At 40.2% G+C, this 16938-nt stretch overlaps 2 protein-coding genes across 5 annotated transcripts in view; one reads left to right on the top strand and one right to left on the bottom strand.

Moving 5' to 3' along the window:
• LOC130919388 (protein-cysteine N-palmitoyltransferase HHAT-like) overlaps window positions 1–6814 on the bottom strand; it is a 473408-nt gene extending 466594 nt beyond the window's left edge. Inside the window, exon 1 of one of the 2 annotated variants that reach the window (XM_057842050.1) lies at window positions 6700–6814. The gene's annotated coding sequence lies outside the window, so the exon portion shown is untranslated. Of the gene's footprint in view, window positions 1–239; window positions 274–6699 lie in introns of those variants that run through there. The other variant, XM_057842041.1, reaches the window with a different exon arrangement.
• LOC130919347 (protein-cysteine N-palmitoyltransferase HHAT-like) overlaps window positions 1–16938 on the top strand; it is a 359144-nt gene that overhangs the window by 28014 nt on the left and 314192 nt on the right. The gene's annotated exons all lie outside the window — the stretch shown is intronic.

Raw genomic sequence — 16938 nt, 5'->3', positions numbered from 1 at the left:
TATATATATGTATACATATGTATGCAGATGACAGTTACTTTTGCTCTTAGCTAGAGCTGAAACGAGTACTCGAGCAACTCGAGTAACTCGAGTTTAAAAACTGATCCGAGTAATTTTATTCACCTCGAGTAATCGTTTATTTTGACAGCTCTAAGCATCACGTTTTGCTCGGACTACTTTTAATGCGGGACAACGCGCTGTCACGTGCGGAGAGGAAGAAGGTAAAAAAAAAAACTTACTGCAGCTGACAGCCACCACAAACGACGCCGACGTTGCCAAATACTAGCCCGCACGATGCTACGTTGGTAACAGCTAGCGTCTGATGCGTCTCATAAATATCACATGTATGTTGAACTAGATGCGCAATGACAGACTCGGTCGCGTCTGGGCAGCGTTATTAAACAGCCGCCATCTTAAAGCAGTACAGCGCTAAGCGCTAATAAAGAGCGCTAAGCGCTAATAAATAAGATTAACGTTACTGTCGCTACTAGCTCACGTAAAGTTAGCCCTGCGGAGGACTAGGTTTCAATTAATTATGACCACTGTCGTTGCGTGGCTAACGCGTCTTACATACAGGCTTTAAGATAACATAGCATTGTGGAGTGATGAGGGTGTAAAATAAAAACTTAATCATGCTAACTATCAATTTTAGCTCAGGAGTCATTGCTGGAAAAAGCACCAAGTAGCACTGGTCCCTAATGTGCTCCAGTACAGCCAGTATCATACATTTATTTTGAACACTGCAAAAACTCAAAATCCCATCAGGACTTACAGTTTAGACTAACTTAAAACTTAACTAGAACTTAAAAATGGCTTGACACAAAGAGAAATTCAATTGAAACACGTGGGAACAAATCCTAACTTTTAAGTGATGTGTGTTATCAAGCGTAACGGCATTTTTAGGTAATATATATATATATTTGTTGTGTTCATGTAATATAAGAGTCCTATAGAGGGCGCTATCCCAAGTGCTGTGGCAGGAGAGAACTAAGGGTCGGGGAGAAGAAGTGTTCAGTGCATGCAATAAGAAATAAAGCTGCGTCCTGTTCTGTTCAATCCTACTGTGTGGTAAATGTCTAATAACCCCGCACAACAAAGTGGCGACGAGGCAAGTAGTGAGGACGAAATGGCTTTACTCTCCTTGCAACCTCCTGCGGTTTTCCTGGAGTGCCCAGGTGAACCAAAGATCGCATTCGAAGCGTGGAAAAAGTTGTACAACAACTATTTGCTTGCTATCGGGGGGACATGACTTTCCCGCGGAGAGGAAGAGAGCCTTGATTATTCACTGCTTGGGAACAGAAGGACAACGAATCTACAGCACTTTGCCACTCGATACTGATGACTTCACAGGGACTGTGAGCGCTTTGGAAAAATACTTTTCTCCGAAAGTGAATGTTGTCGCCGAGAGGTACCGTTTTCGCCAGCGGGCACAAGCGGTGGGTGAGTCTACAGATCACTACGTTGCGGCATTGCGTGAGCTCGTTAAACATTGTGGATTTGGCAACATCGAGAATGAGATGCTGCGCGACCAGATTGTAGAAAAGACCAACAATCCGCGCATACGTGAAAGACTGCTAATGGAGGAGAATTTGACTCTAGAAAGAACACTGGACATAGCTCAGCGTATTGAAGCTGCTATAGCCAATGCAAAGGCCATTACGGAGAGCGATACTTCAAAAGATGTTGCCGCGGTGCACGTGAAAAAGAAGGGCAATTTCAAAACAAAGTGGAGCAAGTCAAAGATGGACGGGAAAAGCAAGTCAAAGATGGACGGAAAAGGCAACACATGCTACCGTTGTGGGTCAGAAAACCATCTTGCTAATGATAAATCTTGTCCTGCTAAAGACTGCAAATGTAAAATGTGTGGAAAAATAGGGCATTATTCTCGCGTTTGTAAATCCTCTGCTAAGCCTGTAAATGAAGTGTCTAATGATAGTGATGACGTGATTGTGCCTGAAATTACTGTCTTGGCTGTGAACAGTGGTATTGACATTTCTAAGTTAATGTGTACTGCTACTATTACTGCACCTACTGCTCAGGCTTGTGATATTGAGATGCTTATTGATACAGGGTCAGGTGTTTCTATACTGCCTAGTGATGTGTACCATAATCACTTTATTTTGAGTAAGCTAAATGAACCCAAAGTGCAACTGGTTACATATTCTAAAGATAAATTGAATGTGTTAGGGAGTCTTAAAGCTGAAGTTACTTACCATAACAAGAGTGCTACTACTGATTTTTACATTGTCAAAACGGGAACACCTATACTTGGTATGGACCTTGTTGCTGCTCTTGAGTTGGAGATAAAAGGAGGACAGTTGCTATCTGACAGTGCTACGGTCTGTGCAACCCTTCATCAAACTGAAGCCTCAACCAAACAAACAGTGAAAGCTCCAGTTGCGTTTGGATGTGCAAAAGACTTTGTTCACAAGGTAAAGATACGGCCAGAAGTCAAGCCAGTTCAACAAAAGCTCCGCCGATTACCTCTTTCAGTGCGTGATGCTGTGTCAAGTGAACTAAAAAACCTGGAAGGAAACAGAATTATCGAGAGAGTTGATGCATCTGAGTGGGTATCCCCAATCGTAGTCACCCAGAGGAAAACTGGTGGCATTCGTATGTGTGTGGACTTGAGGGAACCGAACAAATCTGTCGTTGTAGATGGGCATCCTCTGCCGTTGATTGAGGACATAATGTCTGAGCTGAGTGGTGCTGTAATGTTTTCTACCCTAGATCTCAAATCCGCGTATCATCAACTGAAGCTGCATGAAGATAGCAGAGGGCTAACTGCTTTTGTGACACACGACGGACTGTTCCAATATTGCAGAGTTCCATACGGTCTTAGCTCCGCCCCTGCCGCGTTTCAGAAGATGATGTCAATGATCCTCAGTGGACTTAAAGGTGTACAGTGCTACCTTGATGATGTCATCGTCTATGGAACTTCTGAAGCGGCGCATGATGAAAATTTGAAGGCTGTGCTACGTAAAATAAACAATGCAGGCCTGAGACTGAACATGGACAAATGCAAATTTCGTCAAACTACTCTTGAGTTTTCTTGGCTGCAAGATTGGCCCGGATGGTCTGCTGCCAGATGATTCTCACGTAACTGCAATTCTGAATGCTCCGCCTCCTACTGACCTTGCTACGCTGCGCTCATTCCTGGGGCTGACAACCTGGTACAATAAATTTGTTCCCAACTATGCTGATGTTGTGGCGCCCTTAAGAGCTTTATTGAGAAAGAACAGTACATTTAAATGGAATGATGAATGTCAAGTGAGTTTTGACCAAGTCATACGTCTGATTGTGAACAGCCCTGCACTAGCACTATTTGATCCCGACAAGTCTACCATAGTATCTACTGACGCTTCCGACTATGGACTTGGAGCCGTCCTTACTCAAATGGACAACAATGGTGAAGAACGTACTGTGGCTTTTGGCTCTCGCAGTCTGTCGGATGCTGAAAGAAAGTATTCCATTGTCGAGAAGGAAGCGCTAGCATGCGTTTGGTCTGTTGAAAAGTGGCGAACATGGCTCTGGGGAAGAAAATTCCTTCTGCGCACCGATCATCGAGCGTTAACTACACTCCTCACGACCAAAGGGAACAACCGCGCTGGCCTAAGGATAGCCAGGTGGTCTGCTCGTTTGATGGAGTTTGACTATAATGTCGAATATAGAAAAGGATCACTGAACAATGTTGCTGACTGCCTATCGAGACTCCCACTACCAGAGACGGATGCCGCATATGCTGAGAATGTGGAGTCTGTTGCAACCATTCTCACTGACCTAAGTGCTGTTTCTGAGGATGACTTTCAGTCCGCCTGCCGCGCCTGCCCGGTGCTAACAAAGCTGCGCGCTCAGATAAAGAGGGGCTGGCCTTCAAAGAAGACAGCGCTTGATCCTGAATTACAGCCCTACTATCTGATTAGAGATGAGCTTGTGGTCATTGAGGACTGTGTCATCAGAGGTACTCATCGTTTACTTGTGCCTGAGTCCATGCAGAAAAGGCTCATTGATATCGCTCATGAGACACACCAAGGCATTGTTAGGACAAAACGCCTCTGAGAACTGTATTGGTGGTACAAGATGGACTCACAAATCCTGACATTTGTTAAAAACTGTACAACCTGCCGTCAGAACGACAAAACAACCATAACCCATGATGCTCCGCTTCATCCTGTACCTCTGCCAGCCGCTGCCTGGGAGAAGGTTTCAGTGGACATTGTGGGCCCGTTCGAGATAGCACCTGCTGACTGTAGGTTTGCTATAACACTAGTCGATTACTATAGCAAATGGCCTGAAGTGGCTTTCACTCCCCGTACTGACACCGCTACTGTGATTCAGTTCCTGACCAATATTTTCTGTCGAGAGGGGAATCCAAGAGAGCTGGTCAGTGATAACGGACCTCAGTTCGTCTCCACTGAGTTTGCCGAGTTCCTCAAGAAAAGGGAGATTATACACTTGAAATCATCGGTATACTACCCGAGAGCTAATGGTGAGGTAGAACGTTTTAACCGTGTTATCAAAGACTGTTTACAGTCCGCTACAATCCAAAAGCAACCATGGAAAACATTCCTGAGAACTTTCCTGATGGACTACAGAGCAACACCTCATTCCACCACTGGAGTATCCCCTTCAGAACTGCTCCATGGACGTCGAATGAGAACAAAGCTGGTAATTAAAGAGATGCCTGTACCGTCCACAGATGAGCACACTATGCGTGAAAGAGTCAAACAAAAACAAATAAAATCAAAAGAATACACAGATGCTCACCGACATGCCAAAACAACAGCATTCCGGCCTGGTGACCAAGTTGGGGTAAGGAAGCCATGGAAAGTAAAGAAAGGAGACCGGAAGTTCACCAAACCAATGACTGTTGTGGCCAGGAAAAGTTCTAACAGTTACTTGCTAGATGATGGACGAGTCTGGAACACCTCACGCTTATCCAGATTGCCGGAGTTGAACCCAGAACCTAACTTGGACAATGCAATGGACTGTATTGAGCACGGGACTGACAAACCACCTGATCCTGAGTCTGGTTCTGCACCTAGGCCTACCAGGAATAGAAAACCACCAAGTTGGACCAAGGACTTTGTCATGTTTAAATGAGTGCAAAGGAATGCCTTATTTGTTTAACAGTTTAAGTTTGAGTTTTTGAGTTACATACTAAATACTGAGCAGTATACGTGAAGGTTATTTTGATACATTGAGAGCTCATGGTATAAGAAGTATCCTTTGTTGATAAGGGGAAGATGTTGTGTTCATGTAATATAAGAGTCCTATAGAGGGCGCTATCCCAAGTGCTGTGGCAGGATAGAACTAAGGGTCGGGGAGAAGAAGTGTTCAGTGCATGCAATAAGAAATAAAGCTGCGTCCTGTTCTGTTCAATCCTACTGTGTGGTAAATGTCTAATAACCCCGCACAACAATATTTATATTTTTAAAAAAATAATAATAATAAGATCTAAAAGTTTTTTGAGTGACAGCAGTGAATTAGTCTTTTTTTTTTTTTTAATTCTAGCTACAATACACATCGAAAATAAAGACATTGATTGACTGAAAATGGTTCAAGATTAGATGAAATGTCTTGTTTTCTCATGTATATTTATAATTGTTCTTCCCCTAAAAATATATTTGTTTTATCCGATTACTTCAGGGGTCCCCAACCTATTCCACAAAGGCACACTGTGGGTGCAGGATTTCATTCCTACCAAACAAGATGACAACACTTTTTCCCCAATCTGGTGTTTTACAAGTGCAATCACTTGATTGCAGTCAGGTGTGGCTTGTTTTAGCAGAAGCCTCATTGGCTCAACTGCCTCTGCTGGATCGGCTGGAACAAAAACCAGGACCCACAGTGTGCCTTGAGGACTGGGTTGGAGAACCCTGGACTAATCGATAGAATTTTCAGTCGATTACTCGATTACTAAAATATTCGATAGCTGCAGCCCTACTCTTAGCACAATATTGCTTTTATTGTCCATAGAGGGCATCAAAAATGAATTAATAAATAAAAACTATATAGGTATGGATAGGTCTGATGCAACTGAATATTTTTGAGTGGACGCAAGTAAAAAAAAAAAATGTTCAGAAATGACTTTGATACTACACTTCAAAGCAACGTTCCAAAATGGAACGTTTTTTCCTATGCGTCGCAAAAAAGTTAATGTTGTTCCAATAATGTTTTAATGTTTTGTTTATTCGCAAATCTAAGGCTCTAATTTGTCCATATTGAACATTTCAATTTGAATGTGTTTTTATATATATGTAGATAACAGTTACTTTTGCTCTTAGCACAATATTGCTTTTATTGTCCATAAAGGGCATCAAAAATAAATAAATAAAAACTCTTAAGTATGTATGTATGTAAAAAAATATATTCAGAAATGACTTTGATATTAGACTTCAAAGCAACGTTCCAAAAGGGAACGTTTTTTCCTATGTGTCGCAAAAAAAAAAAATCAGCACACAAAGGTTAATGCCTCACTCGATTCGGAAAAAACACGAAAAAATCGGATTCGTGCATTAAGACCTGTAGTATAAATGTAGCCTTAGACAGTACTTAACAGGCTGTTTTAACCTTCAAAGTCAGAACAGCCGACTCTTACGTTTTGTCTCGTTCACTAGCAACTTACAATTAAGTGCTATGCACGTGCTAACTATGCACGATTTTAGACTTTATATTACAAATATGAAAGATGCTTACCTTAATGTGATCCCTGGCCCTGTTTTCCATGAATTGTCATGTTTTGTCCCATAGTTTGACACTTGTTGTACTACAAACTACGCATAAACAGTAGAGATGGGATGCTCGAGCCTTGAGCAAATGAAGTAGAGGCGTGTCAAAGCAGTGTTCCGAAAACTGCGTCGAGCAAGCCAAAAGTCACGTGACTGTCGTGTATTTTATCTTTTTTACAGAAGAGCGTGAGACGTGAGTCCTACTGTGAGCCAATACACCGTTCCCGTTTGACGTCATATCCGCCCCTGCGCCGCCATATTTTAAGGCAAAAAGAGCAATAACACAAGAGCTCTCATGATGGTTTTATCTTGTTGGGTCCGTGGATGTGTTAACAGAGCAGATGGGGCGAAGAAAATTGGACTGTACTCCATTCCAAAGGTCAGACGACATGAAGGAGATTTCATTTCACTAAATTGCTCACAGAGGAACGTCGTCGTCTCTGGTTAGCAAATATGAAGAGGAAAGATGAACCCTCGAAATATGCTAAGGTCTGCTCGGACCACTTCATTACAGGTAAAATCTAGTGTGTTTTTTGTCATATGTGAGTGTAAGAAAAGTACTAGCGTAAGGCAAGCAAGCTAATGCCAGGGACACACGGTAGGATTGGTTGATAAAATTCCAGACAGACGAGATACCCCACGCGGAACGAGCACATTCTTGGACAAAAAGTTTTGCTCCTGCCGATTCTCTTCCCGTGTGTCGCTGGTTTTTAGCCGTTATCACACAGCAACCTTCTCTTAATTAGTAATGTTGGGGATAAGTGAAATACTAAGCTGATGTTATTCGTGTCTCTCTAAACGATGTTCAGGTCGCCCTGCTAACATGTACGACCGAACAAATCCTGACTGGGCGCCAACATTAAAACTCCAGGAGATGACGCCCACAGAATCTATGCAAAAGCATGCTGAGCTTGAGAGAAAGCAAATCAGGTATGTGTAATTCTCAAACCCCAAGATCATTAATTTTTTCGGTGTCTGACTGTAGCCTGTAAAGCCCACATGACTTTCTGCCAGTGCTGTTCAAGTTTTTTGTCAGTAATCTTGCATGGCAACATAATGGCTCCATATATAATGGCTCCTTGGGCCCTCTAGTACTAATAATTGTCATTATCAAGGACCACAATGGACACATCACTGTCACAGTTTTCATCTAACAGTATTAATGTCACTTATTTTTTTTCTCAGCTATTAAGATTTGATGTTTAACATTGGTGTCATTAACATGAACAGCCTATGTGGTTTTTGTCTAAACAGATTTCAGAGAACATCAAAAAGGGAGGAAACCAAAATGAGGAACGATGCAGCCAGTGCTCTTCTTCACCTCCAGGATGGCTGCCAGCACACCCCTGTGGACATTGCACAACCAGCGTCTCCTGAAGGTCTAGCCGATACTGATGGCGCTGAAGCATCCACCAGCTCCATCGTCAAAGTAACTCAAGTCCAAAAAGACAGTGAAGTCCAGAGACTCTTATCAGAGAACATTGCATTACGGGCAGAGCTGGAGTCTTTGCTGTTGACACAGGATGGCTTTAAAGGTAATGATAAAAAGGTGAACTACTACACTGGGCTGCCAAACTTTGAATGCCTCATGCTTGTTTTTAACATAGTTTTACCTTTTCTTGACACAAAAACATGCGCATTGGAGTTTTTGAGAGACTACTGATGACATTAATGAGGCTGAAATTAAATCTTCCGGTGCAAGACCTGGCATATAGGTTTAGAACATCAACCTCGACTGTGTCACGAATCTTCTCTGTAGTTATACATGTACTGTATGTTAGGTTACGATTTTTAATCTATTGGCCAGAAAGGGAAGAGCTGCGGAAAACCATGCCCATGGAGTTTCGAACTCGCTTTTCAAACAAAACAGCTGTGATAATTGATTGTTTTGAAATATTTATCAAAAGACCAAAAGGTTTAATGGCAAAAGCACAGACATGGAGCACCTACAAACACCACAACACGGTTAAATACTTAATAGGCATAACCCCTCAAGGATCAATATCTTTCATTTCAGATGGCTGGGGCGGGAGAGCTTCCGATAAATTCATAACAGAAAATTGTGGGATATTGAATAAACTATTACCAGGAGATCTCATTCTTGCTGACCGTGGTTTCAATGTATCAGACAGTGTTGCTCTGCAATGTGCAGAAATAAAAGTTCCAGCTTACACACGTGGAAAACCTCAGTTATCGCCTACTGACATAGAAATGACACGAAAGATTGCCCATGTGAGAATTCATGTTGAGAGAGTCATTGGACTTGTCCGGAATAAGTTTAGAATTTTGCAAGGCAAGCTGCCAATAGACTATTTAATGAGTCAAACTGGTGATGTGCCAGTTATTGATAAGATAACTACAGTCTGTTGTGCATTGACCAATATGTGTCAGTCTGTGGTTGGTTTTGATTAATGGACAAATGTGTAAAAATACACGCACACCAAAAAAAGGTGCTGGCAAATCCCTGCGTAAAGTGATGAGGAAAGTAGATGCCGCACACTTCAAGTTCAGAAAACTTTAATTTGCAAAAACGTTTCGGCCTCGAAGGCATGCAATCTGAGAGCATGCATCTACTTTCCTCATGGTTTTGATTAATGTCAATTGGTTTTGTCAATGTTAATGTCAATTTGTTTTGTAATGTCAATTGGTTTTGATTAATGTCAATGTAGCGCTGTCATTAATGAAGCCATATGTGACTTTGTAAGACTGTATTTGACCATATTGGTATAAAAAAAACTACACATTAATGCAGGCATGCAAACTTGCCACCTTTTGGCGAAATTTCGCCGTTTTGAAATCAAGATGGGTCCTTTTTCTGAATCACGTAGATCCGAGGAGAAAAAAATGGGGCGATGGGGGGGTGTCTGTCAACGAGCGAGTGAAACCGTTAACTTCAAAACCGTAGTCCATGCTCAAAACTACACTCTAGTCCAAGGGTCCCCATCTGCCGGGCCGCGGACCGGTTCCGGTGCGCATTTGCCACCGGGCCGCACAGAAATAATAATCTAATAACGACCGCATTCTGGCCGAACTAACCCTGTGCCCCTGCTTAACACACCAATATCCCTGTCTACTCTAGATATAATACTACGGAATATATTAGAATGTCGTCACAGAAATCCATTGATTGGACAGCAGGCAGTACATCTTGTTTGTGTATATAATATATCTATGTGCGCTTGTCCTCGATAATAACGTATTACTAGGCCGCGGGCGCAGCACATTTGTTCCCGGAAATAATTAGCCCCCACACGAGCGAAGATAACTGGAAAACGGACGTCTTTGGAGATATTTTTACGACGAAAAGGATATTTTTACGGCGAAAAGGACACCTGACGAGCCTACAACCTCGAAGACCCACGAACTGCGAAGAAGTGGATTCGTGACCCGTTTGTGAATAAACAGAGAGATCGCAAATGACGGCGACCTTATTAAACGTACATTTGAGACAACAACTCTACCGAGGTTCTGGATTAAAGTCATTCTGGAATATCCTGACATCGCGACAAGAGCTTTGAAAACCTTGCTACAATGTCCAACATCGTATCTTTGTGAAGCGGGCTTCTTAATCAATGTTTAATGACAAGGCGAAGTTGTTAATGGTGAGCGCGGTGTGCAGCTGTTGTGTGCAGCTTACATGGCAGGATGAATCTGAGGAGAACTTTTCTACAAGTCCTTCCATGATCAAACGTAAGTTAATATTCCTTTCTTTCAAGAAAGTTTGTAGTGTTTACTTTGGAATCGCTGCATTTGCGCATTTTGCAGGTATGTTTAACGTTACGCGCATGCGCATAACCACGTCGTTGCAATTTTTGATGGGGTTCAAAATTTGTCAGAACACCGGTCCATGAAAAAAAGACCCAAATAACACCGGTCCGTGGTGCAAAAAAGGTTGGGGACCCCTGCTCTAGTCCGATGACCCAGACCTATCACCGCCACTCTCTTCTCGTGACAACAAATGACTTACAAAAGTGAGAGACGGGAGTACAGTTGTTCTCTGCTTAATGCAAATGGGACATACTGTATATTTTATAATTTAGATTTTGTATAATTTGCTACTTAATGTGTCTTATATGTTCTGATTTCAGGCTGAGAGATTTAGACTTGTATATGTTAAATTATTATGTACTGTGTTTAATTCGAGATGTCTCTGGTTGCACTATGAAATGCACTTTTCCGCTCATGCCGTGTGTCCATGTTACTTTGTCACCTTTTTCACCCCTAACCAGTTTGCATGCCTGTTAATGGAATACAAAACTAAAATAAACAGTCATTACACATTACCATATTTATGCATCTGCTTTCTTTCTGTGCTCAATTTTAATTCAAACAGCATAGCATACATTTTGTGATAACATAGTTGTCACCACATCACTTTTCGACAAGGAGGACAATAATATGGAGGTTTGGGATTTCTCTTAATGTTTATGCACTTGAAATGCAGAAAACCATACTGACATTTCTCATTTGCACACCTCACTGTATCCTTAACAAATGTGTCTGACACTTGACCACAAACAGCTAAGTACATGGCATGCACTTCTGATACGTTTTGGAGTTTGGTTGTTTTTAAATGTTGATTTAAATGTTTTTTTTTTTATTATATATATATGCAGATGACAGTTAATTTAGCTCATAGCACAATATTGCTTTTATTGTCCATAGAGGGCATTAACAATAAATAAATAAATAAAAACTATATGTATGTGTGTGTATATATATATATATATATATATATATATATGGATAGGTCTGATGCCACTGAACATTTTGAGTGGTCGCAAGCAAAATAATATCCACAAATGACTTTGATATTACACTTCAAAGCAACGTCCCAAAATTGGACGTTTTTTCCTATGCGTCTCAAAAACAAATCAGCACACAAGGGTTAAGAGGAGGACGCCTTGAGCCTAAACGCGTTTGGGTTTAGGTCATGTGCATCAGGAAAATTAAAAGCTATAAAGAGAGGACGGTTTGAGCCTAAACGTTGTGCTCAGTAAGTGCGGTTTTTGTCTCTTACGAGACGTAATGTGTTGATGGCCCCGCACCTTTGCAATCACCAACACATTCGAATCCACCGTCAAACTTTATACGTCTCGAACCCATCCACTGCAAAGTTGGTTAATGGCTTCCATTGACTTGTAGGCCTTTAACTGTTCAAATGTATATGCACTTTTTGCATTGATGAGGTAGTTTACTATATCAAAATATGTGACCGCCGGCAAGAAAGTCGGGTCTTCGTTAAACTCCTCTTTTTGAAGGGTATATGGATCCTTCCCTGCAATCAATCTTATCTTAGCGTCATACCGATGGCGTTCATTTGCTCCCAAACTATCTCTATAAGACGTTGCCATTCTTGAAGTAAGCTATTATAATAAGTTGTATAAGTCCTAAGTTTCATTGCCGTTGTTAATGCCCGTAGTAGCGTTCTTTCTGCCCTAAAATATGGCGGACCGGAAGTGGCAAATTTTATCACGGGGACGGTGTATATGGAGATAGAATAGTGCCAAAAGAAGTGAGGTTGTAAAATGAAAATTATCACTGTAAAATGACCAATTTTAACTAAAAAACACTTGTATTTCCAAATTTTGCGTTGTGTAATAAACATGAAAAAAAACACAATGTAAAAAATAAATTCTACAAGTGTTTATTTTTCCAATTACAAGTGATTTCTTTGTTCTACAGGTGTTTTTTCTTCGCTACGGGTTAAAAATTGCCAATTATAAGTGCACAAGTTTTGTCACATTCTTGTCGAGTTTTATGAGCCAAAAAAGAGACTCGTAACCTAGTTTTAAAAGAAAAACATACCTGTAAAATGACTAATTTTAACTTGTAAAACAAAACAAAACCAACTTGTATTTCCAAATTTTGCGTTGTGAAATAAACATGAAAAAAACACAATGAAAAAAAAATTCTACAAGTGTTTTTACAAGTGATTTTTTTTTGTTCTACGGGTGTTTTTTCTTCGCTACGGGTTAAAAATTGCCAATTACAAGTGCACAAGTTTTGTCATATTCTTGTCGAGTTTTATGAGCCAAAAAAGATACTCGTAACCTAGTTTTAAAATTTAAAAAATACCTGTAAAATGACTAATTTTAACTTGTAAAACAAAAAAAAACAAAAAAATTTGCGTTGTGAAATAGACATGAAAAAAACACAATATTAAAAAAATTCTACAAGTGTTTTTTTTTTTCATTTACAAGTGATTTTTTTTGTTCTACGGGTGTTTTTTTCTTTGCTTACAACCTCGCGAGTTTTGTCTCGCCCTTGTCACGTTTTCAGAGACAAAAGTCACTTGTAACCAAAGATGAAAAAATCTACTTGTACATCGAAATAATCTGTTGTAAAACACAAACACAAAAATATCATTCCAAGTCGTGGTCAAAAGAAAACATTAAGAACACAATCCAGTGAATAGTTCTTCGGGTGTTTTTTCTTTAATGATCTTCAAGTGTTTTCTGAGCATGTACAAGTAAATTTAGGGGTAAGCATGTGAGCCAAAATTCTGACCAATCAGAACGGCGATTGTTCAGGAGGAGGGCGGGACACACCATTGCCGACCTGCTGGCTTCTGATTCCTCTTCCATATGACGGCAGATGATAGAAATGGCGAAACCCCTTAGGTAAGGAGTTTACTTTGTTTTCTCTTGGGTGTCATGTACTAAAAGGATTTTTCAAGCAAATGTAATCCCAATTTCAAAATCAGTTGATTTTGCATATAAAGAAGGGCACGAAAATCGATGTCGAGCCAGTTAGCCACGGTTAGCTATGTTGCCTTTGCATGGCCACGGACAGCAACTTGGTAAGGTCCTGGGTGACACGTACGCGAAGGATGGGAAGAAGTTGGAAAAACATTTGATAGAAAGTAGCTAACGACGACGCGTACCGTAACTAGCTAAGCTTTTTCACACACAGGTGTTCTACTGTTCTTCTGCATTCATTAATCATTGCCTGGCAAGTGTATTACTTTGCTACTCAATAATGCAACTAAAGCAACAACAAAACAAAAAAAATCATTGACAAAGAATAATTTCCTTGGTAAATATTAAACTTGTGTATAAACTGTATGACTGTCATGATTATGCACTGAATTTTGTCATGGCTGTCTGTGGCACTTTGCTTGCAACTTAACCATGTCACAATGCTCATATACAGTATTACTTCTTGTGTTATTGCTCAAATTGGTGCATTATATTTTAACAGGATCTAGATTCCGGATTGACTGGGAAAACAAGTGAGCCAAACTCTGGAATTTTCATACCACATATTGAATGCCAATTCACGACTGCAGAACATGCTTGATTGGCTGCTGCTTTGGACCCACTAACATCAAGTAATCTTGGTGCAGACATTTTTTATGACACTGTAATGCATGTACATTGAATATGTATAATTTCATTAAACGCCCTTTAAATTGGGGGAAACATGACGTACCTTTTGAACATTTTATTTCACCAACATTTTTCATTAGCAATTCTTGGAACATTTGTACTATGGAGGATTTTGTACTATGGAGGACCAAAGCTGCAAAAATTAAAAATGAAGGAAAAATAAAAGTGCATATGAAAACAAGAATGATTGAAACATAAGATTTAAAGATGAAATATATGGAAATGCATCAAGGTAAAAAAAATGTTTAATTTTGGTGGCTTTGGACCTCCATATTGAACAGGGAACATGTAACAAATTTACTGTTTTACCATTGTCAAATATTTGAAGAAGATCAGCACCCTAGCAAAAGCAGTCTGGTACAGGGGTGCCCAAGTCAAGTCCTCGAGAGCCCCTATCCAGCTTGTTTTCCATGTCTCCTTCCAACACACCTGACTCAAATAATCAGGACTGTTATCAGGCTCCTGCAGAGCTTGCTGATGAGCTGATCATATGATTTTGGTGTGTTAAAGGAGGGAGACATGGGAAAACGAGCTGGATAGGGGTTCTCGAGGACTGGACTTGGACTTGGTCTAGTACGACAGGTCAAATAAATTTTTAAAAAATAGGACCACGAGATTATCCTCTTAATATTGCAATACATTACTTTATTCTTCTAATGTTATGACTTTTTTTCTTGTACTAATACTACGACTTAAATGGTAAATCTCGTAGTTGCATTTTTTTCCTCTTTTGTTTAGCTTTAATACTCAGTTATACAAAAGCAATACGCTATAATTCCAAAATAGATAATCTACTGATGCACTGCAATACTTCCAACTCTGTTTAAAGTCCTCAAGTTGAGTAGTGTAGTGACTGGGAAATCGTAGGAAAGGGAGGCGAGTTGAAGATGTGGGATGCTCTGCTTCAACTATCTCCACTTGCATATCTTCCAATGGAATCTCCCAGCCAACTGAGAATTTCACCAATTGTTCCAATGTGTCTTGAGGATCTGTGAAGGTAATGAACAAATTATATAAATTGAAACTATTTTAAGGTAACTTTTCAATTGCAAGGTTACAATTAGAGATGTCTCAATCGCATATTTTGGCACCCAAGTGCGAGTTCACCTGATTTTGAATCCTGATCGCATACCTAGGCAATATCATAGACTTCACTATGAGATGAAGTCTGGCAATATATGGAAAAAAAAATATTCTTCTTTAAATGAAACTATCCCAACATGATAAATACAATGGTTGTTTTGGTAATCATCGGTATAACAAGGTATTGTAATTCAGAATATTTTAATTTGCAATAGCTGATTGCCAAATGTAAAGTAAAACAAAATGGTTGCATATGTAACATAAAGCATTACGTTTGTAAGATCAAAGTACTAACTGAGGATTTTCTTGGACGTTCATATTGTTGAATACTTATATACATATTACAATCTCTACCATGTAAAAATCTACCATGCCCTGCGTGTCTTGCTTGCTATACTTTCTCAGCACAACGCCATCTATATGAAATATGATTGCACAATGATCTATTATATTACCATTTTAAGCCATAAAAATAAAACCAAATTAGCCAATTCCGACTTGCCGTATATAAAGAAATGACGCCTCGTTCCAATAGCGTTAATGCCCTGTACTGTTCACTCATGCACAAAAAAGAATCGCTTGTTAAACACTGGACACAGTCAGTGAAGAACTTAATTTTTTTTTTAAAAACAACACTTTTCTACGTTTTTTTTTTTTTTTTTTTTAATAACTCACATTATGAAGTAGGCACTGTGGGACTTAAAAACATTTTTTTTTTCTTACAACATTTTTTTTTCGGTATCGGATCAGGACCCCGTATCGGCAGATTCTCAAAATCAGGTGACTTGGACTCGGGAGAGAAAATATGCGATCGCGACATCGCTAACTCGTAGCGTTAGCATACCATGCGCGTTAGCGTAGCATTCGTGTTAGCTTAAAGTTTACAGTCTGTGGCGTCCTGGTTGGCATAATTAATTGAAAATGATGTACTCTTTTCCTGTAGAATTGCTGCGCCCGGTTGGTTGGAGCATTTTGAAATGACTAAATATTTGACTTAAGGGCAAAACACAAAGGAGGCAATGACCGATGGCGATATCCGAAAGTCATCGCTGTTGAGTAGAAAGCCAACACACAGGACGTAATATGACTGCAGCAACACGCATCACGAAAACATTTTATCGTTTTACACAAAACTCCAAAAATGGGCCGGACAAAAGTATTGGCACCCCTTGAAAAATCATGTGATGCTTCTTTAATTTGTGTAATTAACAGCACTTGTTACTTACCTGTGGCACTTAACAGGTGGTGGCAATAACTAAATCACGTTTGGAGCCAGTTAAAATGGATTAAAGTTGACTCAATCGCTGTCCTGTGTCCTTGTGTGTACCACATTGAGCATGGAGAAAAGAAAGAAGACCAAAGAACTGTCTGAGGACTTCAGAACCAAAATTGTGAGGAAGCATGAGCAATTTCAAGGCTACAAGTCCATCTCCAAAGACCTGAATGTTCTTGTGTCTTCTGTGCGCCGTGTCATCAGTAAGTGTCAAGCCCGTGGCACCGTGGCTAACCTCCCTAGATGCGGATGGAAAAGAAAAATTGACGAGAGATTTCAACGAAAGATTCTGCGGATGGTGGATAAAGAACCTCGACTAACATCCAAACAAGTTCAAGCTGTCCTGCAGTCCGAGGGGACAGCAGTGTCAACTTGCACTATCCGTCGATGTCTGAATGAAAAGGGACTTTATGGTAGGATACCCAGGAAGACCCCACTTCGGACCCATAGACATAAAAAG

The sequence above is a fragment of the Corythoichthys intestinalis genome, chromosome 1 (genome assembly GCF_030265065.1).
Source record: "Corythoichthys intestinalis isolate RoL2023-P3 chromosome 1, ASM3026506v1, whole genome shotgun sequence".
NCBI classification, from domain to species: Eukaryota; Metazoa; Chordata; class Actinopteri; order Syngnathiformes; family Syngnathidae; genus Corythoichthys; species Corythoichthys intestinalis.
The sequence above is the reverse complement of the archived record's forward strand: the minus strand, read 5'-3'. Positions and strand labels throughout refer to the sequence as shown.